Source organism: Cherax quadricarinatus, chromosome 19 (genome assembly GCF_038502225.1).
Source record: "Cherax quadricarinatus isolate ZL_2023a chromosome 19, ASM3850222v1, whole genome shotgun sequence".
Classification (NCBI taxonomy): domain Eukaryota; kingdom Metazoa; phylum Arthropoda; class Malacostraca; order Decapoda; family Parastacidae; genus Cherax; species Cherax quadricarinatus.
This window is the reverse complement of record NC_091310.1, coordinates 43,519,633-43,543,141: the sequence shown is the minus strand read 5'-3', so window position 1 is coordinate 43,543,141 and position 23,509 is coordinate 43,519,633. Positions and strand designations below refer to the sequence as shown.

The 23,509-nt window shown below is 40.7% G+C and overlaps 1 protein-coding gene across 4 annotated transcripts in view; it reads left to right on the top strand.

Moving 5' to 3' along the window:
- Nucleotides 1-11,392: 11,392 nt before the first annotated feature.
- LOC128688371 (serine/arginine repetitive matrix protein 5) overlaps nucleotides 11,393-23,509 on the top strand; it is a 113,711-nt gene continuing 101,594 nt past the window's right edge. For 2 of the 4 annotated variants that reach the window (XM_070086757.1, XM_070086756.1), the window contains exon 1: nucleotides 11,394-11,452. The gene's annotated coding sequence lies outside the window, so the exon portion shown is untranslated. Of the gene's footprint in view, nucleotides 11,453-23,509 lie in introns of all 4 variants that reach the window. The other 2 variants (XM_070086758.1, XM_070086760.1) reach the window with 2 other exon arrangements.

Sequence of the window (23,509 nt, the reverse complement as noted above, 5' to 3'; positions counted from 1 at the left end):
AAATATGAGGAAAGAACTTGACATTCCAAGCATCTGAGATCGTGCTACTGAAAGAAACATCCTCATTGGGGTCAATATGCTTAGGCTATCCCATTCAAATTCCTGCACAGAAGTCTTCCAGACTTTCCTCAGCACTGGTGAACACCCCTCCAGATGGATCGAAAAAACTGGAACCGACCTCTGCATAAACCAGCTACATGATCTATGTCAAGTAAGGCAACAGTGACACTTCCCAACTCCATGGGATATTACCCCATTCCAAACTACCATCCTCCATTTCCCTCCAAAATACTTCTTAAATCACAACCAAAGCTTCGCCTTGAAGCCAAACATGATGCCTTAAGCTGTACTGATAACTTAGTCACACAGCACACTCTTACACAAATTATTTATAATGATGGTTCTGTTCACCAATCCACTGGTGCAGCTGGTAGTGCTGCTGTTGTCATACAGAGTGATGGCTCTCATAAAGAAATTAGAGAATGCATCAATAACTGGGCTTCTACCCTTCAAACAGAACTGTTTGTCATACTCCTTGCGCTCAAATGCGTCCATGTATCTAAGGTTGACACTTTGTTCAAGAAATGTTCAAGAAATGGCAAAGTTGTGATGAATGGTTTGAAAAACCGACAAGTTGAAGATTGAGACACTTATGCAGCATATGGGAATCTTTATTCAGGAAACGTTTCGCCACACAGTGGCTTCATCAGTCCAATACAAAGAGGAAGGCGTAAGGAGAGGAGGAGTATGAGGTAATCAGTCCCTCAGCTTGGAGTCGATGTGTTCAGTCCATCAATCTTGTAGAATAAAGATTCCCATATGCTGCATAAGTGTCTCAATCTTCAACTTGTCGGTTTTTCAAACCATTCATCACAACTGTCAGACACTGCAGCATCATGGGATCTTATTACAAAGAATTCTTCAACACTTGTTCAACCTTTGGACGAAGACCTACTTCGACTAGTGGATGGTACCACTATGACCCCGCCTCCGCCTGCTTCACCTCACCTCACTACAGTATATAAGCCACGTCTACGGCCCTATGCTGTACATTCTACAAGATTGATGGACTGAACACATCGACTCCAAGCTGAGGGACTGATTACCTCATACTCCTCCTCTCCTTACGCCTTCCTCTTTGTATTGGACTGATGAAGCCACTGTGTGGCGAAACGTTTCCTGAATAAAGATTCCCATATGCTGCATAAGTGTCTCAATCTTCAAATGGCAAAGTATTTTATCCACAGTTGTATATTACAAACAATTATAGAAAAGTACCCTGAATTTGCTCCCTGTAAATAAAGCCATTACCACGTGTGTGTGTGTACTTGCCTAGTCGCAGTCACCTAGTTGTGGTTGCAGGGGTCGATTCATACCTCCTGGCCCCGCCTCTTCACCGACCGCTACTAGGTCCTCTCTCTCCCTGCTCCATGAGCTTTATCATACCTCGTATAAAATTATGTGTGGTTAATGCCTCCACTACGACACTTTCCGGACTATTCCACTTCCTGACAACTCTGTGACTGAAGAAATACTTCCTAACATGTGTGTGTACTCACCTATTTGTGGTTGCAGGGGTCGAGTCTTAGCTCCTGGCCCCGCTTCTTCACTGGTTGCTACTGGGTCCTCTCTCTCCCTCCTCCATGAGCTTTATCAAACCTCGTCTTAAAACTATGTATATGTGTACTCACCTATTTGTGGTTGCAGGGGTCGAGTCCTAGCTCCTGGCCCCGTGTGTGTGTGTGTGTGTGTGTGTGTGTGTGTGTGTCCCAGTTAATATTTGCACCAATAATTCATTACAGTTTTGACCGGGTGTTGCGTGTGAATGGCTCATTACTTTGTAATTTGTTCATGATTGTGTAGGTTGTTCATTACCTTTGTAACTTGGTCATGATTGTGACCAGATATAGACATGTAAAAGTTCATTACCTTTGTAATTTGTTCAGCTGTCATAACTTTGGGGCCCCCAGTCCCTGGACCCATTATGTACCTCTGTAATTTTTTGACTACCGCCCACAAGACGGGTATGGGGTGCATAATAAACATATTAAACTAAAAATTAAACTTTTAGCATAATACAAGGTTGTTTTCTCTTGATCAATTCTTCCATGTCTGAGGCTCCTTTTACGGCACATTTATCTTATAAAAACTCTTGTAACGTTCCATGAAAGCTATATACACCGGATTTTCTCATGTTTGTGGGGAGCAATTGATCCAACAAACAGCGCCATCATGATCATTTTCCACTTTGAGAGAAAAAATTTGTCGCCCCAAAAAATCCCTGAAAGGTGAGATACTAAAGTCCCAGTACGACTCAGTGTTCAGCGAGCCACTACCCAGACTAAGGGTCCACAACCCAAATGAATTCTTTATGAACGAGACCCAAAAGTTGGTCATCTCGAAAATCGCGGATATTATCCTAATACCACAAGACTTTTAAAAGGCAATAAATGACATACCCATGCACCCTGCCCCAGGCCCAGACTCATGGAACTCCGTGTTCATCAAAAATTGCAAGAAGCCCCTGTTGCGTTCCTTCAACATTCTATGGAGAGGGAGCATGGACACAAGTGTCATCCCACACACACTAAAAACAACAGACATTGCCCCACTCCACAATGGTGGCAGTAAAGCAATTGCAAAGAACTACAGACCGATAGCACTAACATCCCATATCATAAAAATCTTTGAAAGGGTTCTAAGAAGCGAGATCGCCAACCACCTAGATACCCCATCAGTTACACAACCCAGGGCAACACAGGTTTAGAGCAGGTTGCTCCTTCGTATCCCAGCTACTGGACCACTATGACAAGATCCTGGATGCTGTAGAGGATAAATAAAATGCAGATGTAGTATACACAGATTTTGCTAAAGCTTTCGACAAGTGTGACCATGGTGTAATAGTGCACAAAATGCGTGATAAAGGAATAACAGGAAATGTTGGTAGATGGATCTATAACTTCCTGACAAATAGAACAAGAAGAGTAGTAGTAAACAGAGTAAAGTCTGAGGCAGCTACGGTGAAAAACTCTGTTCCACAAGGCACAGTACTCGCTCCCATTCTATTCCTCATCGTCATCCTCATATCCTTTGCGGATGACACCCGAATTGCCGTGACAATGACCTCCATCGAAGACACCGCAAAACTCCAAGCGGACATTAACCAAATGTTCGAATGGCCACTCAAAACAATATGAAGTTCAGTGAAGAGAAAATTCAGCTACTCAGATATGGAAAACCTGAAGAAATTAAAACTGTATCAGGGTATACGACAAATTCTAACCATACAATAGATACTAATAGATACTAATGCCGGAAAAAAAATCCCCCCCCCAGTACCAACAATACCACCAGTCCGATAACATTCTTCTTTGCAAATATACAGGGTCTAAAGCCAGCAACAAACAACAAAATACCTTTCATCCGTGGACTGCTTGCAGAGGCAAAGGCAATGTTCGCGGCTTTCACTGAGACCCACATAAAGGATCACTTGGACAACGAAATATGGATCCCAGGTTACAACCTATACAGATGTGACAGAGTGAACAGGCAAAAGGGGGGGGGGGGTTGGCCTGTACATTGCAGAGTCACTTGTTTGCACAGAACTGCTAAATGCCTCAAATGATGTAGTGGAAGTTTTAGCAGTAAAGGTCGAGAACCAAAACCTAGTCATTGTGGTAGTCTACAAGCCTCCGGATGCAACATCCCAGCAATTCCAGGAACAGCTGTTAAAAATTGACCACTGTCTGGAAAACCTTCCAGCTCCTGCACCCAACATCTTGCTCCTGGGGGATTTCAACTTAAGGCACCTAAAATGGAGGAATATAGCAAATAATATTGTTGCAGTAATAACACCAGGAGGCAGCTCTGATGAAAACTCACACTCACGCGAGCTTTTAAATCTCTGCACAAAATTCAATTTAAACCAGCAAATAATAGAGCCTACTAGACTGGAGAATACACTAGACCTCATCTTCACTAACAATGATGATCTGATAAGAAATATCACCATATCAAAAACAATATACTCAGATCACAACATAATTGAGGTTCAGTCATGTATGCGCGGAGCCCCAGACCGACATAATGAGATTAGTCACGAGGGAGCATTCACCAAATTCAACTTCAATAACAAAAACATAAAGTGGGACCAAGTAAACCAAGTCCTAACCGATATAAGCTGGGAAGATATACTAAGCAACACAGACCCCAACTTATGCCTAGAACAGATTAACTCGGTGGCACTCGATGTATGCACAAGGCTTATTCCTCTAAGAAAAAGGAGGAGTAGATGTAAAACAGAAAGAGACAGGCGCTCCCTTTACAGGCGACGGAAAAGAATAACAGAGCGGCTAAAAGAGGTCAATATATCTGAAATGCGTAGGGAGACACTGGTCAGAGAAATAGCAAGCATCGAACTTAAGCTAAAAGAATCCTTTAGGAGTCAGGAATCGCGGGAAGAACTAAAAGCCATAAATGAAATCGAAAGAAACCCAAAGTATTTCTTCTCCTATGCCAAATCAAAATCGAGAACAACGTCCAGTATTGGGCCCCTACTTAAACAAGATGGGTCCTACACAGATGACAGCAAGGAAATGAGTGAGCTACTCAAGTCCCAATATGACTCAGTTTTTAGCAAGCCGCTAACCAGACTGAGAGTCGAAGATCAAAATGAATTTTTTATGAGAGCCACAAAATTTGATTAACACAAGCCTATCCGATGTTATCCTGACGCCAAATGACTTCGAACAGGCGATAAATGACATGCCCATGCACTCTGCCCCAGGGCCAGACTCATGGAACTCTGTGTTCATCAAGAACTGCAAGAAGCCCCTATCACGAGCCTTTTCCATCCTATGGAGAGGGAGCATGGACACGGGGGTCGTCCCACAGTTACTAAAAACAACAGACATAGCCCCACTCCACAAAGGGGGCAGTAAAGCAACAGCAAAGAACTACAGACCAATAGCACTAACATCCCATATCATAAAAATCTTTGAAAGGGTCCTAAGAAGCAAGATCACCACGCATCTAGAAACCCATCAGTTACACAACCCAGGGCAACATGGGTTTAGAACAGGTCGCTCCTGTCTGTCTCAACTATTGGACCACTACGACAAGGTCCTAAATGCACTAGAAGACAAAAAGAATGCAGATGTAATATATACAGACTTTGCAAAAGCCTTCGACAAGTGTGACCATGGCGTAATAGCGCACAAAATGCGTGCTAAAGGAATAACAGGAAAAGTCGGTCGATGGATCTATAATTTCCTCACTAACAGAACACAGAGAGTAGTCGTCAACAGAGTAAAGTCCGAGGCAGCTACGGTGAAAAGCTCTGTTCCACAACGCACAGTACTCGCTCCCATCTTGTTCCTCATCCTTATATCCGACATAGACAAGGATGTCAGCCACAGCACCGTGTCTTCCTTTGCAGATGACACCCGAATCTGCATGACAGTGTCTTCCATTGCAGACACTGCAAAGCTCCAGGCAGACATCAACCAAATCTTTCAGTGGGCTGCAGAAAACAATATGAAGTTCAACGATGAGAAATTTCAATTACTCAGATATGGTAAACATGAGGAAATTAAATCTTCATCAGAGTACAAAACAAATTCTGGCCACAAAATAGAGCGAAACACCAACGTCAAAGACCTGGGAGTGATCATGTCGGAGGATCTCACCTTCAAGGACCATAACATTGTATCAATCGCATCTGCTAGAAAAATGACAGGATGGATAATGAGAACCTTCAAAACTAGGGAGGCCAAGCCCATGATGACACTCTTCAGGTCACTTGTTCTATCTAGGCTGGAATATTGCTGCACACTAACAGCACCTTTCAAGGCAGGTGAAATTGCCGACCTAGAAAATGTACAGAGAACTTTCACGGCGCGCATAACGGAGATAAATCACCTCAATTACTGGGAGCGCTTGAGGTTCCTAAACCTGTATTCCCTGGAACGCAGGAGGGAGAGATACATGATTATATACACCTGGAAAATCCTAGAGGGACTAGTACCGAACTTGCACACGAAAATCACTCACTACGAAAGCAAAAGACTTGGCAGACGATGCACCATCCCCCCAATGAAAAGCAGGGGTGTCACTAGCACGTTAAGAGACCATACAATAAGTGTCAGGGGCCCGAGACTGTTCAACTGCCTCCCAGCACACATAAGGGGGATTACCAACAGACCCCTGGCAGTCTTCAAGCTGGCACTGGACAAGCACCTAAAGTCAGTTCCGGATCAGCCGGGCTGTGGCTCGTACGTTGGTTTGCGTGCAGCCAGCAGCAACAGCCTGGTTGATCAGGCTCTGATCCACCAGGAGGCCTGGTCTCAGACCGGGCCGCGGGGGCGTTGACCCCCGGAACTCTCTCCAGGTAAACTCCAGAGCGATAAAGTAACGTGAAGGACCTGGGAGTGATAATGTCAGAGGATCTCGCCTTCAAAGACCACAACAATGTACCTACCGTATCTGCTAAGAAAATGACAGGATGGATAATGAGAACCTTCAAAACTAGGAATGCCCAGCCCATGATGATTCTCTTCAAATCGTTTGTTCTTTCTAGGCTGGAATGCTGCTGTACACTAACTGCCCTCTTCAAGGCAGGCGACATTGGGCTTGGTTGGAGCCCACTGAAGTCACCTTGATTATTAATTCACTAATAAATAAACCAGGAAATCTAGCTCAGGTACCATTGTTATTGTTCAAACGAGCAGTTCAAGTCCTCTACTCACTATCACATTATTTTTTAACAAATCACTAGAAATCAGCATTTTCCCAACATTACTCAAGATAGCAAGGATCACTCCAGTATACAAAGGTGGAGACCCAAGAGATGTAAACAACTATAGGCCAATACCTAACTTACCTTTGCTATCCAAAATCTTTAAGAAACTCATACATAAAAGATTATACTCCTTTATAGCATCACGAAGCATTCTCAACCCTGCCAATTTGGCTTCAGGCGAAACAAAAGCACAAATGACGCAATTAGAGAAATGGTAGATCTATTTTACACAGCACTTAATAAGAAAAATGAATATCCACTAGGACTCTTTATCGACATATTTTGATACAGTAGACCACAGCATCCTACATCACAAACTTGATCATTACGGTATTAGAGATCATGCACTTGCTTATATAAAGTCATACCTTACTAACAGACAGAAATACGCCTTTATTAAGGACACAACCTCCTCATCAAGACCTCAGGACATTGGCGTTCCAGAGAGAAGCGTTCTTGACCCCTTCTTTTCCTCTAATACATCAACAACCTTCTAAATGTATGGCAACAACTTAGACCTATTCTCTTTGCTGACGACACAGCTTTTGTCATCTCCCACCCAAATCCAGAATCACTCAACAACACTGTTAATGAAGAGCTTTTAAAAATATCAACCTGGATGACTACCAATAAACTCACACTTAACAATGACAAAACCTTCTACATTATGTCTGGGAGCAGAGCAAGTAATGTCCAACTAAACATTATGATTAACAATACTCTTATTGCTTAATATAATGGGGGAAAATTTATTAGTCTGCACCTTGACAGCAACTTTAAACTAAACACCCACATCCAACACATAACAAGAAAAAGTGTCCAAAACAGTTGGCATCCTCTCAAAGATACATTATTTATGTACCACAAACAGCACTACTTACATTATATTATTCACTGATCTACCCTTACCTCATCTACGCTATTTGTGCCTGGGGGATCCACAGCAGCAAATCACCTTAAGCCAATAATAACTTAACAAAAACCGTAGTATGAATGATCACACAGTAACAGCCTGGTTGATCAGACCCTGATCCATCATGAGGCCTGGTCTCAGACCGGACCGCGGGGGCGTTGACCCCCGAAACCCTCTCTAGGTATACTCCAGGTATACAGTCCACTACTAGACAACACTCCCTTCCCTCACTCTCCGAAGACCTAAACCTACTTACTACACAAAAACTTTCACTCTTACTACTGTGCATCCTACATTTACAGAATAAATTCTAATATTAATCCCGACCTGAAGCACTTTCTTGATAGTTGCAACCGGACCCATAGACATAATAAAAGGCACAAAAATCTCTAACATACTCCATGTCCGGCTTCATCTTTGTAAAAATTCATTATACGTAAAAGGGCCCAAAAATCTGGAACTCTGCCGGAAATCTCTAGAGCCACTCTCTCAGCCACCATCTTCAAGTGGCTTATTTCCATCGGGGCCCTTTGCTTATTTCCAGTGGGGTCCTTGATATTTCTATTGGTGTTCTTGATATTTCCATAGGGGTCTTTTGCTTATTTCCATTGGGGTTCTTTGACAAGATAAAAGTTGTGTCATCTGTAAGCAGAATTCTTTTAAGTTCCTTCGAAATATAGGGAAGGTCCTTGATGCACTTAAGTACTAGTAGAGGGAATTCCTGGTAAACTGTCCTGTGGCATCCCTATGCTGATTGGCAAGGTACTCACCTATACATGGTTTGTGGAAAATACTGTATATATTTTCCAGAAATACAGTAGTTACATGTAAATAGATGGCCATACTGTATTTAATAATATTTATGTCATAGAAAACGGAAAGCCTGCGTCTTCACAGAAGGACAGTCGCCATTTTGTTTGAATTGAATAACACGTTGTGAGTAATGGGAAGAATTTTTCGTGCTCTAGAGGTTAAATTTGGGCTGACACCTCTCAAATAGGAGGCGAAATTGTTGGATGTGCATTCCTGCATAACTTGAGATATCAGGCGACTGGACAGGACAACTCCAGGAACCTCAGATAGGTCTTATGTAGTAACCTGGCCAGTGTTATTTTCATAGATAGACAGGTTTTCTGAGTATGATACACATTAATCTCCTTCTGTAATGTAAATGTGTGTATATATATATATATATATAATCCTTTTTTTAATTTTAATATACAGTCCACAAATTTATATATTTACCAGTATTCCTGGTGATACATATTTCATTTAATTAATAGGTCCAGAGCAACTTGTGGATATGACAGTGGTAGGTATCGAAGGGGGACATTTTTTGCGACCTAGGTGTTCCAAATTCCTACTTGTCTAACTGATAAATAATAATTATCTGTTCATTTACTGTTATGTACATAATAATACATTCAGATAAATGCAATTTTCCACATGGTTGCAGGGTCGATTATCAAGTGTGTAAGTAATTAACTTTATTTAGACACAGGTACACATAAGTACAACCATCATACTTAGTGTAAATTACGTAGGTCCAGTGGGGTCCAGTCACTGGACCCATTATGTACCTTTGTAATCTTTTGACTACCGCCCACAGGATGGGTATGGGGTGCATAAAGATATTAAACTAAAGTGTGTGTGTGTGTGTGTGTGTGTGTGTGTGTGTGTGTGTGTGTGTGTGTGTGTGTGTGTGTGTGTGTGTGTGTGTGTGTGTGTGTGTGTCTGTGTGTGTGTGTGTGTGTGTGTGTGTGTGGTGTGTGTGACTCAACAATCAATATTTGCACCAATAACTCATTACAGTTGTGACCGGGTGTGGAAGTGTGAATTGCTCATTACTCTATAATTTGTTCATGATTGTAGCCAAAGTATAAACGTAAGTAACCATTCTACAGAATTCATTACCTTTGTAACTTGTGACCCCTCAAGGAAGGCTCCTTGACGCTGGTGAGGGGCTCTTGATCTAGGGAATTGGATCTGTGCTCCAGTTCCCTGAATTAAGCCTGAATGCCTTCCATCCCCCCATAGGCGCTGTATAATCCTACGGGTTTAGTGCTTCCCCCTTGATTATAATAATAATAATGTAACTTGTGAGCTCATTACCTTTGTACCTAGTTCAGCTATCAAAACTTTGGAGTCCAGTCCCTGGACCAATTATGTACCTCTGTAATCTTTTGACTACCGCCCACAGGATGGGTATGGGGTGCATAATAAACATATTAAACTAAACTATCAAAAAACTCAAAGTGACTTATTTCTATTGGGGCCAAATGTCTCATTTTAATAAATGTCCTGAAGTGTACATCGTGTCAGTATCACTATAACTTTTGTTTGCAATTGTTATGGCCCTGTTACTTGTCTTATCATGAAAAATTGAGACACATGTGCAACATCTGGGTATCTATTGTAGACGTTTCTCCATTCAGTGGCTTTATCAATGCCATTCTAGTACAACTTGTCTTATCATGGAAATAAGTCACTCTGTCTGACTTTTTTGGGTTATCCTAGGTTCTCTACACATACGCTGCTATGTAAGATAATCTATATAACTATATTTGTGTGTACCTGAATAAACTTACTATTCGTCTGTAATCCTTCATCTCAGACCACTAATTACCCAACAAAAGGCTGCAGTTAGAATGATAACAAATTCTCACTACAGGCAACACACTCCACCAATATTCAAAACACTCAACCTACTCACCATACAAAACATCCATACTTATTATTGCACCTATTACATACATAGAACACTTAACTCTGATATTAACCCTCCCCTCAAACATCTCCTTGCCAACCTCAACAGAACACATTACCATAACACAAGGCACAGATCACTCTTTGATGTTCCTCGTGTCCATCTCACGCTATGCAAAAACTCAATGCACATAAAAGGCCCTAAAATCTGGAATTCATTACCTGTAAATATAAAAGAAACACTACCTGTTTATAAATTCAAGTCTCTTCTCAAAGATCACTTACTCACTCAAAACCAAATAAATACTGAATAACTGAACCTTATAAATTGTATATCCTAAATGTTACTCACAATTATATCACACAAATGTTAAACCTAGGACCCAATCTAACTTTATTATTTTTTTAAATACACTACCTAACAGAATACTCCATTCTACTGAATGAACAGCAATGCATGCAACCATATGACCTGTCTTTGTAATACTCACTTGTGCTTTATAGTAATCTGTTTACATTAATGTTTTATCACTGATTTCATCATTGCTTAGTTAATCTTAAGTTAATTTTAAGCCAGCCCGTAATGCTATGCATAGTATAAATGGCTTTGGCATGCTGCTCTTATCTGTATTTTTTTGTACCTCTGTATGTGTGCTCAAATTGTTAATAAATAAATAAATAAATAAATAAATAAATAAATCCTTCAGACATTAGCATGATGAAATGTTTAAGAAAGTTAATGATTTTACCACCATCTATACGTTAAAATCCACACTAGCAGACGCGCATGCGTCATACATTACTAGATACTTCAACCAACTCATACTTTGACTATTAATTTGATTAGAAACGAGAGAAACACTGCAAAAAGCATCAATCAGAAATTTTATAACACCACATACAAATAATTAAATAGTTTAGTTTTAATTTTGTATAATAGTAGAGGAGGTATAGAGGAAGATGAGAGGTGTGAGGAGGAGAATAATGGGGTTTCCTGTCTTGTTTACAACACCACTTCCAACCATCTCTCTCAGGTTGGTCCTCTTACACCTTTTTTCACATTTTAAGCCTCCATCTTGCATGTCTACGAGGTGTAAATATGACATGATGGGCGGGAGGTGGCAGTGGCATGGACCAGATGACTGAGCAGTGTAGTGAAGATGTGTGAGGTGGAGAAATAAGTGAGAGTTATGGTAGGCGCTGTGTTGTGATGGAGGAAGAATGTTTGTGCTGCTGCCTCTTGTTAATACCTGTTTATTGACCCTACCTTCACCCTCCACCCCCAGGGTAAGATCTGGGTGGTGGGGCAAAAGTAGAGGCAAGGGGTGTGGGGTAAGAGTAAGGTCAAGGGTGGTGGGGTGTGTGGCAAGAGTTGGGTTAAGGGTGGATGGGTTTGTGGGTTAGGAGTAAGGTCGGGGGGGGGGGGGGAGAGTATGGTCCGGTAGTGGGGGGGGGCCAACAAATGGGTAAAGGGTGGTTGGCTATGTAGCAAGGGTAGGGGGAGGCAGGGGGGTAGGTCAGTGGTTGTTGGGAGGATATTGACAGAGCCCCCTTCAGTTCTTAGATAGTGAGGGACTCTTGATCCGAGGAATTGGCCCTGTCCTCCTCTTCCTTGGATTCATCATGATTGCCTCCCATTCCCCCATGCACTGTATGACCTCTATGGGTTTGGTGTTTTCCCCTCATAATATAAGAAAGATAGTTGCCTTTTAAGATCTTACATCAAGTATTATCCTTGGAGATTTCTATCTTCCAAACCCCAGTAGGGAGGTTTCGTGATGTTGGTGAGAGAGCTCTTGATCTAAGGAATTGGGCCTGTACTCCAGTTCCTTGAGCACTTACCAGCCTGATAAGAAGATCTAAAAAATTGTATTATGAAAATAGACTACATAACATCAAAGGTGATATGAAAAAACCTGGAAAAAACTATCTGAAATTCTTGGAAATAAAAAGTTATCCAAAAACAAAACAATCAAACTAACAAAATCAGATGAACCCCCACTCACACCTACTGAAACAGCAAATAGACTCAATGTTTTCTTCTCCACCATAGGTAAAAATCTAGCCAACAAAATACGAAGCGTAAACACCCGTCCATCAGACTACCTCATAGGTACCTACCCAAATACGCTATTCCTAGCTCCAACCAACCCCATAGAAGTTACACTCGTCATAAACACCCTTAAAAACTTTTATGTACAAAAAAGCTTCTCAAGTATTGTCACCAATTATTGCAACGCTCTTTAACAAATCCATTGAATCAGCTACCTTCCCAACAATCCTCAAAATAGCGAGGGTCACTCCGATCCACAAAGGAGGTGACCAAGCTGACTTGAATAACTATAGACCAATATCTAACTTACCACTGCTCTCTAAAATCTTTGAAAAATTAATGCATAGACGGATCTATTCCTACCTCGTCTCACACAACATACTAAACCCTTGTCAGTTTGGATTCAGGAATAATAAAAGCACGAATGATGCTATCATACACATGCCAGAACTAATATATACCGCACTCGAAAAGAAAGAAGCCCCGCTGGGCATTTTCATTGATTTACGTAAAGCTTTCGATACAGTCGACCATGAACTGCTGTACTCCAAATTAACGCACTATGGTATCAGAGGCCACTTCCTCAACTACCTAAAATCATACCTTAGTAACTCAAATTCAAATTCAAAGTTTATTCTCTATAAGGATTACAATGCTGAGTTTACAGAATTTGGTTATTGTGTGGTTTACATGTAGTAAAATAATAATTACAGAGTGTACCACTAGAACACCTAGCATGGCTAGGCATTTCGGGCAGACTTAGATTAATCATTAAATTTAAAATATTACAAATTATGAGGTAAGTTGGTATTATGGCTAAATGAATAAATACTAGTTTGTGAGTTTAGCATTGTGAATGCTTTTGTTTTGGCACAATACATAGTTTCAGTATTGGAGTATCACAGGCCAACTTATGACTAGTTAGGATTCATTATTTTAAGATTGAGATTGCTATTTCTGTTTATGGTCAAATGGGTGAGTGAGTGTAAGTGTGAACCACCAGGTGGTATTCGTGTAATTAGTTGATGGGGTGTAACAGAACCCAATATGTGTATGTAAATGATGCAAACTCTTCCACCCAATCAATCACAGTAGGAGTCCCACAAGGAAGTGTCCTTGGACCACTCCTCTTTCTCATCTACATCAATGATCTACTGAATGCATCACAGCTACTCAAACCCATATTATTTGCAGATGACACTACATACGTCTTTTCCCACCCAAATACGGTCATACTAGCAAACACAGTCAATGCCGAATTGCAGAAAATATCTGCCTGGATGATGACTAATAAACTTACCCTGAATACTGATAAAACCTATTTCATTCATTTTGGAAATAAAGCTGCAAATGATCGATTAACATAACGCTAAATGGATCATCAGTCACAAGACTCAAAGAGGGAAAATTCCTAGGTATCCACCTTGACAGTAGCCTTAAGTTCCAGACACACATACAACAAATCACCAAGAAAATCTCCAAGACTGTAGGCATACTATCAAAGATAAGGTACTACGTTCCACAATCAGCTCTCCTGGCACTGTACCATACACTCATATACCCTTATCTTACATATGGAATTTGTGCATGGGGATCAACAACATCCAATCACCTAAAACCCCTCATAACCCAGCAAAAGGCAGCAGTAAGAATGATAACGAATTCCCACTCCCGCCAGCACACTCCACCAATTTTCAAAAGTCTGAATCTGCTCACCATTAAGAACATCCATACTTATTCATGTGCCTACTACATACACAGAACAATACACGCAAATATGAACCCTCCACTCAAGCTTCTCACCAACTTAAACAGGACACATGACCACAACACAAGACAGATCTCTTTTTGATATACCTCGTGTCCATATCACACCGTAAAAACTCTATACACATAAAGGGCCCTAAAATATTAAATTCATTACCAGAAGATATTAAAGTAACCCAGCTTGAAAACCAGTTTAAGACCCTTCTCAAAAGCCACTTAATGACCCTAGACTAAACGCTAAATACTAAGTACACACATACTCACCTATGTACTCCCACATCATAACTTCAACAATCACTTTGAACCTTTTATCCATTGTTGACAGGAATATAATTAAACCATTGTTTTCCACAAAAAGCATTTTAGATTATAAGAATATATCCTTTTTCTTATACAAATTTAATTCACTTATAATTAATAATGTACTGTTCAACTATGAAATAATTACTGTCCTACTGTACAACTATGATAAAATCCTTAGTGTTAAGTAGTCTGAAAGCCAATAATGTTAAGTTGGCCCATAATGCCAAGGCATAATAGAGGCTCTCTTTGCATTGCAACCCACTATTGTAAATACAAAATCTCAATGTACTGTTTGCAAAGACATAAAATAAATAAAATACAAAAAAAATAAAATTGAGCCTGAAGGGGTTCTATATTGTGGTTCCAGGGGTTGAGTCATAGCTCTTGGCCCTGCCTCTTCACTGGTCACTACTAGGTCACTCACCCTGCTCCATGAGCTTTATCATACCTCTTCTTAAAGTTATGTATGGATCCTGCCTCCACTACATCACTTTCCAGACCATTCCATTTCCTGACAACTCTGTGGCTGAAGAAATATTTCTCAACATCCCTGTGACTCATCTGAGTCTTCAACTTCCAGTTGTGACCCCTTGTTGCTGTGTCCCATCTCTGGACCATCCTGTCTCTGTCCATCTTGTCGATTCCTCTGAGTATTTTATATGCCATTATCATATACCCCCCCCCTCTCTCCTGTCCTCCAGTGTTGTCAGGTCAATTTCCCTTAACCTCTCCTTGTAGGACATGCCCCTTAGCTCCAGGACCAGTCTCATTGCCAACCTTTGCACTTTCTCTAATTTCTTGATGTGCTTGGCCAGGTGTGTTTGTGATATATATTATGTTATATATATACATATACAGTGGACCCCCGCATAACGATGGCATCACATAGCGATTTTTCCGCATAACGATTACTTTTATCGCAAAATTTTTGCCGCGCATACCGATTAAAAACCCGCATACCGATTTTCGTCCGAGACGCGTCCAATGTGCCCTCAGCCAGCCTCACATGTGCCGCTCCGTCCCATTGTTTACCAGCCAGCCTCTGCGGTAACATCCAAGCATACACTCGGAATATTTCGTATTATTACAGTATTTTCGGTGCTGTTTCTGGAAAATAAGTGACCATGGGCCCCAAGAAAGCTTCTAGTGCCAACCCTACACCTCAAAGGGTAAGAATTACTATAGAGATGAAGAAAGAGATAATTGATAAGTATGAAAGTGGAGTGCGTATAGCCGACCTAGTCAAGCTGTACAAGAAACCCCAATCAACCATCGCTACTATTGTGGGCACCAGAAAGACAATCAAGGAAGCTGTTCTTGCCAAAGGTTCAACTGTGTTTTCGAAACAAAGATCGCAATTGATGGAAGATGTTGAGAGACTCTTATTGGTGTGGATAAATGAAAAACAGATAGCAGGAGATAGCGTCTCTCAAGCGATCATATGTGAAAAGGCTAGGAAGTTGCATGAGGATTTAATTAAAAAAATGCCTGCAACTAGTGATGATGTGAGTGAATTTAAGGCCAGCAAAGGTTGGTTTGAGAGATTTAAGAAGCGTAGTGGCATCCATAGTGTGATAAGGCATGGTGAGGCTGCCAGTTCGGACCACAAAGCGGCTGAAAAATATGTGCAGGAATTCAAGGAGTACATAGAAACTGAAGGACTGAAACCTGAACAAGTGTTTAATTGTGATGAAACAGGCCTGTTCTGGAAGAAAATGCCAAGCAGGACCTACATTACTCAGGAGGAAAAGGCACTCCCAGGACATAAGCCTATGAAAGACAGGCTTACTTTGTTGATGTGTGCCAATGCTACTGGTGATTGCAAAGTGAAGCCTTTATTAGTGTATCACTCTGAAACTCCCAGAGCGTTCAGGCAAAAGAATGTCCTCAAGGATAATTTGTGTGTGCTGTGGAGGGCAAACAGTAAGGCATGGGTCACTAGGGAATTTTTCTATAACTGGTTACACCATGCATTTGCCCCCAATGTGAAAAATTACCTAACTGAAAAGAAATTAGAACTTAAGTGCCTCCTGGTGTTAGACAATGCCCCTGGTCATCCTACAGACGTGGCAGAGCGACTTTATGGGGACATGAGCTTCATTAAGGTGAAGTTTTTGCCTCCTAATACCACTCCTCTCCTGCAGCCCATGGACCAGCAGGTTATTTCCAACTTCAAGAAACTGTACACAAAAGCTCTGTTTGAAAGGTGCTTTGTAATGACCTCAGAAACTCAACTGACTCTAAGAGAGTTTTGGAGAGATCACTTTAATATCCTCAATTGTGTAAACCTTATAGGTAAGGCTTGGGAGGAAGTGACAAAGAGGACCTTGAACTCTGCTTGGAAGAAACTGTGGCCAGAATGTGTAGACAAAAGGGATTTTGAAGGGTTTGAGGCTAACCCTGAGAATCCTGTGCCAGTTGAGGAATCCATTGTGGCATTGGGAAAGTCCTTGGGGTTGGAGGTTAGTGGGGAGGATGTGGAAGAGTTGGTGGAGGAGGACAATGAAGAACTAACCACTGATGAGCTGATAGATCAACTTCAAGAGCAAGAGGCCAGACCTGAGGAAACTGGTTCAGAGGAGGGGAGAGAGAAATTGAAGAAGTTGCCTACTACAAAGATAAAGGAAATCTGTGCTAAGTGGCTTGAAGTGCAAACCTTCATGGATGAAAATCACCCTCACACAGCTATTGCAAGCCGTGCTGGTGATTATTACACTGACAATGTTGTGAAACACTTTAGGCAAGTCATAAAGGAACGAGAGGTACAGGCCACTATGGACAGATATCTTGTGCGAAAGAAGTCCAGTGACTCTGAAGCTGGCCCTAGTGGCATTAAAAGAAGAAGGGAAGTAACCCCAGAAAAGGACTTACTACCTCAAGTCCTAATGGAAGGGGATTCCCCTTCTAAACACTAACACACTCTCTCCCCTCCTCCCATCCCATCAATCATCACCAGATCTTCAATAAAAGTAAGTGTCATTTAATTGTGCATGCCTTTTTCAGTTTGTGTGTATTAAAATTAACATTTCATGTGGTAAAAAAAATTTTTTTTCATACTTTTGGGCGTCTTGCACGGATTAATTTTATTTCCATTATTTCTTATGAGGAAAATTCATTCGCATAACGATTATTTCGCATAACGATGAGCCCTCTTGCACGGATTAAAATCGTTAACCGGGGGTCCACTGTACTGTATATATTATATAATATATATATAAAATAGAGAGAGACCCCCCCACTTTACAGCTTTTCACTAATACAGTGGTTTTCAGTTATACCCATTCTTCATTTATTTAGACTTCCTACAGTAAATGTATTCACCACTCGCTATAAACTCTGGACAAAAATATTTTAAGGTAAGTAATGTGTTTACTTGGAGTTTACCTGGAGAGAGTTCCGGGGGTCAACGCCCCCACGGCCCAGTCTGTGACCAGGCCTCATGGTGGATCAGAGCCTAATCAACCAGGCTGTTACTGCTGGCTGCACGCAATCCAATGTACGAGCCACAGCCCGGCTGGTCAGGTACCAACTTTAGGTGCTTGTCCAGTGCCTGCTTGAAGACAGCCATGGGTCTATTGGTAATCCCCCTTATGTATGCTGGGAGGCAGTTGAACAGTCTCGAGCCCCAGACACTTATTGTGTTGTCTCTTAGCGTGCTAGTGACACCCCTGCTTTTCATTGGGGGGACGTTGCATCGTCTGCCGAGTCTTTTGCTTTCATAGTGAGTGATTTTCGTGTGCAAGTTCGGTACTAGTCCCTCTAGGATTTTCCATAATCATGCATCTCTTCTACCTTCGTTCCAGGGAGTACGGGTTCAAGAACTTCAAGCGCTCCCAGTAATCAAGGTGTTTTATCTCCGTTATGCATGCCGTGAAGCTTCTCTGTACATTTTCTAGGTCAGCAATTTCACCTGCCTTGAAAGGTGCTGTTAGTGTGCAGCAATATTCCAGCCTAGATAGAACAAGCGACCTGAAGAGTGTCATCATGGGCTTGGCGTCCCTAGTTTTGAAGGTTCTCATTATCCATCCTGTCATTTTTCTAGCAGATGCGATTGATACAATGTTATGGCCCTTGAAGGTGAGATCCTCCGACATGATCACTCCCAGGTCTTTGACATTGGTTTTTCACTCTATTTTGTGGCTGGAATTTGTTTTGTACTCTGATGAAGTTTTAATTTCCTCATGTTTACCATATCAGAGTAATTGAAATTTCTCATTGTTGAACTTCATATTGTTTTCTGCAGCTCATTGAAAGATTTGGTTGATGTCTGCCTAGAGCCTTGCAGTGTCTGCAATGGAAGACATTGTCATGCAGATTCGGGTGTCATCTGCAAAGGAAGACACGGTGCTGTGGCTGACATCCTTGTATGTGTCAGATATGAGGATGAGGAACAAGGTGGCAGCGAGTACTGTGCCTTGCGGAACAGAGCTTTTCACCGTAGCCGCCTTAGACTTTACTCTGTTGACTACTACTTTGTGTTCTGTTTGTGAGGAAATTATAGATCCATCTACCAACTTTTCCTGTTATTCCTTTAGCACGCATTTTGTGTGCTATTATGCCATGGTCACAGTTTTCGAAGGCTTTTGCAAAGTCTGTATATATTACATCTGCATTCTTTTTGTCTTCTAGTGCATCTAGGACCTTGTCATAGTGATCCAGTAGTTGGGACAGACAGGAGCGACCTGCTCTAAACCCATGTTGCCCTGGGTTGTGCAATTGATGGGTATCTAGATGGGTGGCGATCTTGCTTCTTAGGACCCTTTCAAAGATTTTTATGATATGGGATGTTAGTGCTATCGGTCTGTAGTTCTTTGCTATTGCTTTACTGCCCCCTTTGTGGAGTGGGGCTATGTCTGTTGTTTTTAGTGTGTAGAGTACATGCATTTTTTAGGCCTTGCTATATTGCTCACTTAATGTGATAGTGTAAATATGTTATCTGGCTATAGGGAGATTAAGTAACCCTTCATGGACCTTCACTCTGAGAAAATTAAGAACATCATTAAGAGGGAGGGGCATTAGTGAAGGGAAACTGTCAAGACTAAGTATCTTACAGGTCTTGAGAGGGCGAACATGTTCAAGGAAGTCTTGAGATTGAGCGAAGTGAGCAGGAGAAAAGGTACTAAGAAAGGGAGTGCGAGTTTTGGCCAGCCAAAAGGCAAGAGATTAAGAGACAGAACCTCTGGAGGATATGATGGGATGTAGAGGGATATCAGGTTTGAATTTTAGGAAGACCATAGAAATGAGGCAGAAAGGGACAAATAATACAAACGTTGAGCAAGATCCAAGTCAGGAGGACAGAGATCGGAGAGAGTCTTAAGTTTGTTGTTGAAAGTTCTCTTAATGTGATCAAGAGGGTTGAAAATTAGAGTGTAGGTACATGAGTCAGAGAGCAAGGCTTCTACTTTGCAGAGGTAATCCTCATGATCAAAGACAACCACCGAACTGCCTTTTTCAGAAGAAAGGATAACAATATTGGTATTAAATTTACGAGAAGAAAGGGCAAATTGATAGCATCTAGGAAGGTGGTAATTCTTAGACAACAGGCTATCAAGAGCAGAAAGGAGAGCACAACAAAAGGTAGACAGATCAGGAAGATCGCGAGAGCGAGACTGACGAAAGGAATCGAGAGCTAATCAGGTAAATGCCAATGTGAGGAGTAGGTGAAGTGGCAAAGGAAAGACCAAAACCAAGAAGTTCAAGCTAATGTTGGGAGTGTGTGACAAAAAACAGAATAGTAACACAGTGAGGGAGAATTTAGTTAGACCAAGGGCTATCCGAGATAGACACCGAAGTTTGTACTGTAGTTTAGTAGAATGAATTTGCGAATTAAGGCAAGTAATGTCAAAGCAATGGTAGTGACAAGGTTAGAGATTTTGTGGGAGAGAAGAAGAGGGAGCACGACGTTTACGGAGAGTAAAGAAGGCATGATCAGGAAAGGGAGTGCCCAAGGAGTTAAATTTGAAGAACTGGGAGAAGGAAGGTGGGGGGGCAAAACTTGTTCAGTAAGACAATCATGTAGAAAGTGAAGCTGGTTCTTAGAGTGCTTGGAAGCAATAAGAGCAGCCTCATGGGAATGAAAGAGAGATTAAAAGAACGTTAAAAAAGTTAGAAAGAATAAGATGCTTACCATTCGAGGCCCATAAAGAACAAAAAGGCACAACACCACGACTGGAACAACACATGAACAATCTGCACATAGGAGAGAGAAGCTAATGACAATGTTTCAGTCCGATATTCTAAAAAATCCTTAGTTTCTACACGTGTATATACAAAATCCAAGTAAAAAAAAAACGCTAAAAATTGGTTCTCTACTCTTAAAACGTTTGCATACTGTGAAATTTTGAAAGAATTGTAAGTATCAGTATTCAGCAATCCACTTAACAAAATGAACTGAGATATTTTTTTCATTACCTCTGCCCAGAATTTGAAAAGGAAATAGAAAATATGCCCACATTGAGTACCAGGGCCAGATGCATGGAGCTGTTTATGAAAATCCCTTCAGGGGAGGTTTCTTGATGGTAAGTTTTGGCAAAATATTAGCCCAGTTGCAGTAATGTCATGCATCAGCCTTTTGAAAGACTGATGCATGATGGAAGAGCTTGAATCCCCACAGCCCAAGTTAACATGAATTTAAAGCTGGAGGTTCATGCTTGTCACAACTACTAAAACCATTATGACAAAATATAGATATACAGCCTCTCCTCACTTAGCGACTCGTTTACAAACGCCTCGGACATACACTGGGCTCTCTGACCAGTATTTGTACCTAAATGATGTATATTAGAGCTAATTTTCTTTATTCTGTTATTTCAATATATGTACAATACTACTGTATAAACATTTAAAAATGTACCAGAAGTGTTATGAATGGTGCAGAGGTGACATTAAAACAATATCAGAGATTGTTGATACAAACCCACTACCATTGTAGTATGCTCCTCACTTAGCGATGAATTTGTTTAACGACATGGTCTTAGGAACGCAACTCTGTTGTTAAGTGAGGAGAGGCTGTAGTATACTTGGACTTTGCTTAGGCATATGTTAAATGAAATCATGGGATGATAGTCCATAACAAGGTCAGTAGGTTTAACAGGAACTTGTTAGAAAATTGATTATCTATTTTCCTGATTATGACAGTGGTAGTAAACAGAGAATTTAATCTTAGTAAAGTTAAAAGTTCAGTACCCTAATAATTCAAGATAACAAGAAAGGCACGCTACTTGTCCAGCAGCACATAATCTGTCAGACTGAGCTGATTGTGCATTTATGATTCTACTTGTTTAATAATTTTCTTTAAAACATGTACAGTTTTACCTACTACCAAACCTTTCAAACCTTGATTAAATTAAAGGTCACCCCTATTTTATTTACATCTGGCACTTGCACATTCCTGCTACTGCTTAAGTATCTCGAACTGTCATTGCTGGTACACCCCCAAACAAATACAGTAGGACCTACGTGCCTGCGGGGGATATATTCCAAGACCTACTGTGGATAGTAGCGAACCCTATGTGCAAGTCATTTCTCATTTACATACATGCCTATGATAAACTTTTAATTCATAAAGCACACACATTAAGTTTAGAATTATCATTTTTCACTGATGGGAAGCACTTCACTGCTTCTCTTAAGGGGGGAAGCGAGGGATTTTTTCAGCGCTCTCAAGAAAAATTCGAAAATTTATGAAAATGAGTTATTCATATAGAAAAATAGCTTAACTCTTTGGCAACACAATGGTACAAGAATCAATGTTCTACAACGTTTCTACAAGAAATTATAGTCATTTATATCAGGTATGGTGGCGGCGATGTAGGTAGCGCGTCTGTTCTCAACCTATGTATTTTTTGGAATTTTTTCCTTGTTTTTTATCGCTTTTTCTTTGCATTATTCTTTCTAATATAATAATTGATTATTTGGCATCATATAAGAGTAGGTGGAGCTTATCAATAGACGTCTAGCCTATCGGGAAGCACCTGGGTACACTCGGCAGTGATCCCTCTCCAGAGAGTGCCAGGTGAAATCATTTCATTATTACGCTTATATCAGCTTATATATTAACTATACGGCTTATTTATCTATCAGAATTGATCTAATATGATATAATAATCACTGTAAATAACAAACAAACATGTTATATACTCTAGACTGAATAAAATAGGCCATAATATAGCGAGAGTCGACCAGCAATATTTCGATATAAAAAAGTTACTCCTCGTCTCCATGTTGTATTGTTTGGTCTGTGAGTGAGAGAAAACGATGTTTTGAAGAGGATAACTGCACTAGAACATCAGTTTACTAAGAAATACACCGAAACAAACGCGATTTTCGCGAAAAAAGAAAATTTTTTTTTTGACGGTAGGCCTACCGGCGTTCTAGGCCTATGTCTCGGAAGTAACTTATTCACTTATTTCGCGGACCTGAACCATTATTAATGATTGTATTGAAATGATTTTCACAGACAATATAAAACAAAGTGTGTTTTAATTTTTAATGTTGGATTTTTTGGAATATCTCAAATATTTTTGATTTTGTGGGGGGTAAAAGGCAGATATTTTGGTGAATGCCAAATATTCTGTCAAATGTATTTTTTTTTACCATGATAATAAGATATATTAGATGAAATGGCAACGTAAAAGATTCGTGCTAGTTGTATTCTAACAGTTGGGAATGTCGGAAGTGCCACTCGTAGTGCCAATTTGTCAGGGGATGCTGCCATATATCAAAATTATGTTAATATTTTTTTTCTATGTTGTTTGTTGGCCAATCATACTGAAACTTTGTCACATTAAACTATATATGCACCTCTAAAAGTACACCAAAAATAAAATAAATCGGTTGAAAACAAAAAAAAAAAAAAATATAATCCCTCTCCCTCTGCCACCATCACTGCTTTTGCACTTTGGGGTCATTATTAAGCAAAATTAAGCATTATTTTTGGGCCAGGGTAAACTGCGGATAAGTGAAACCG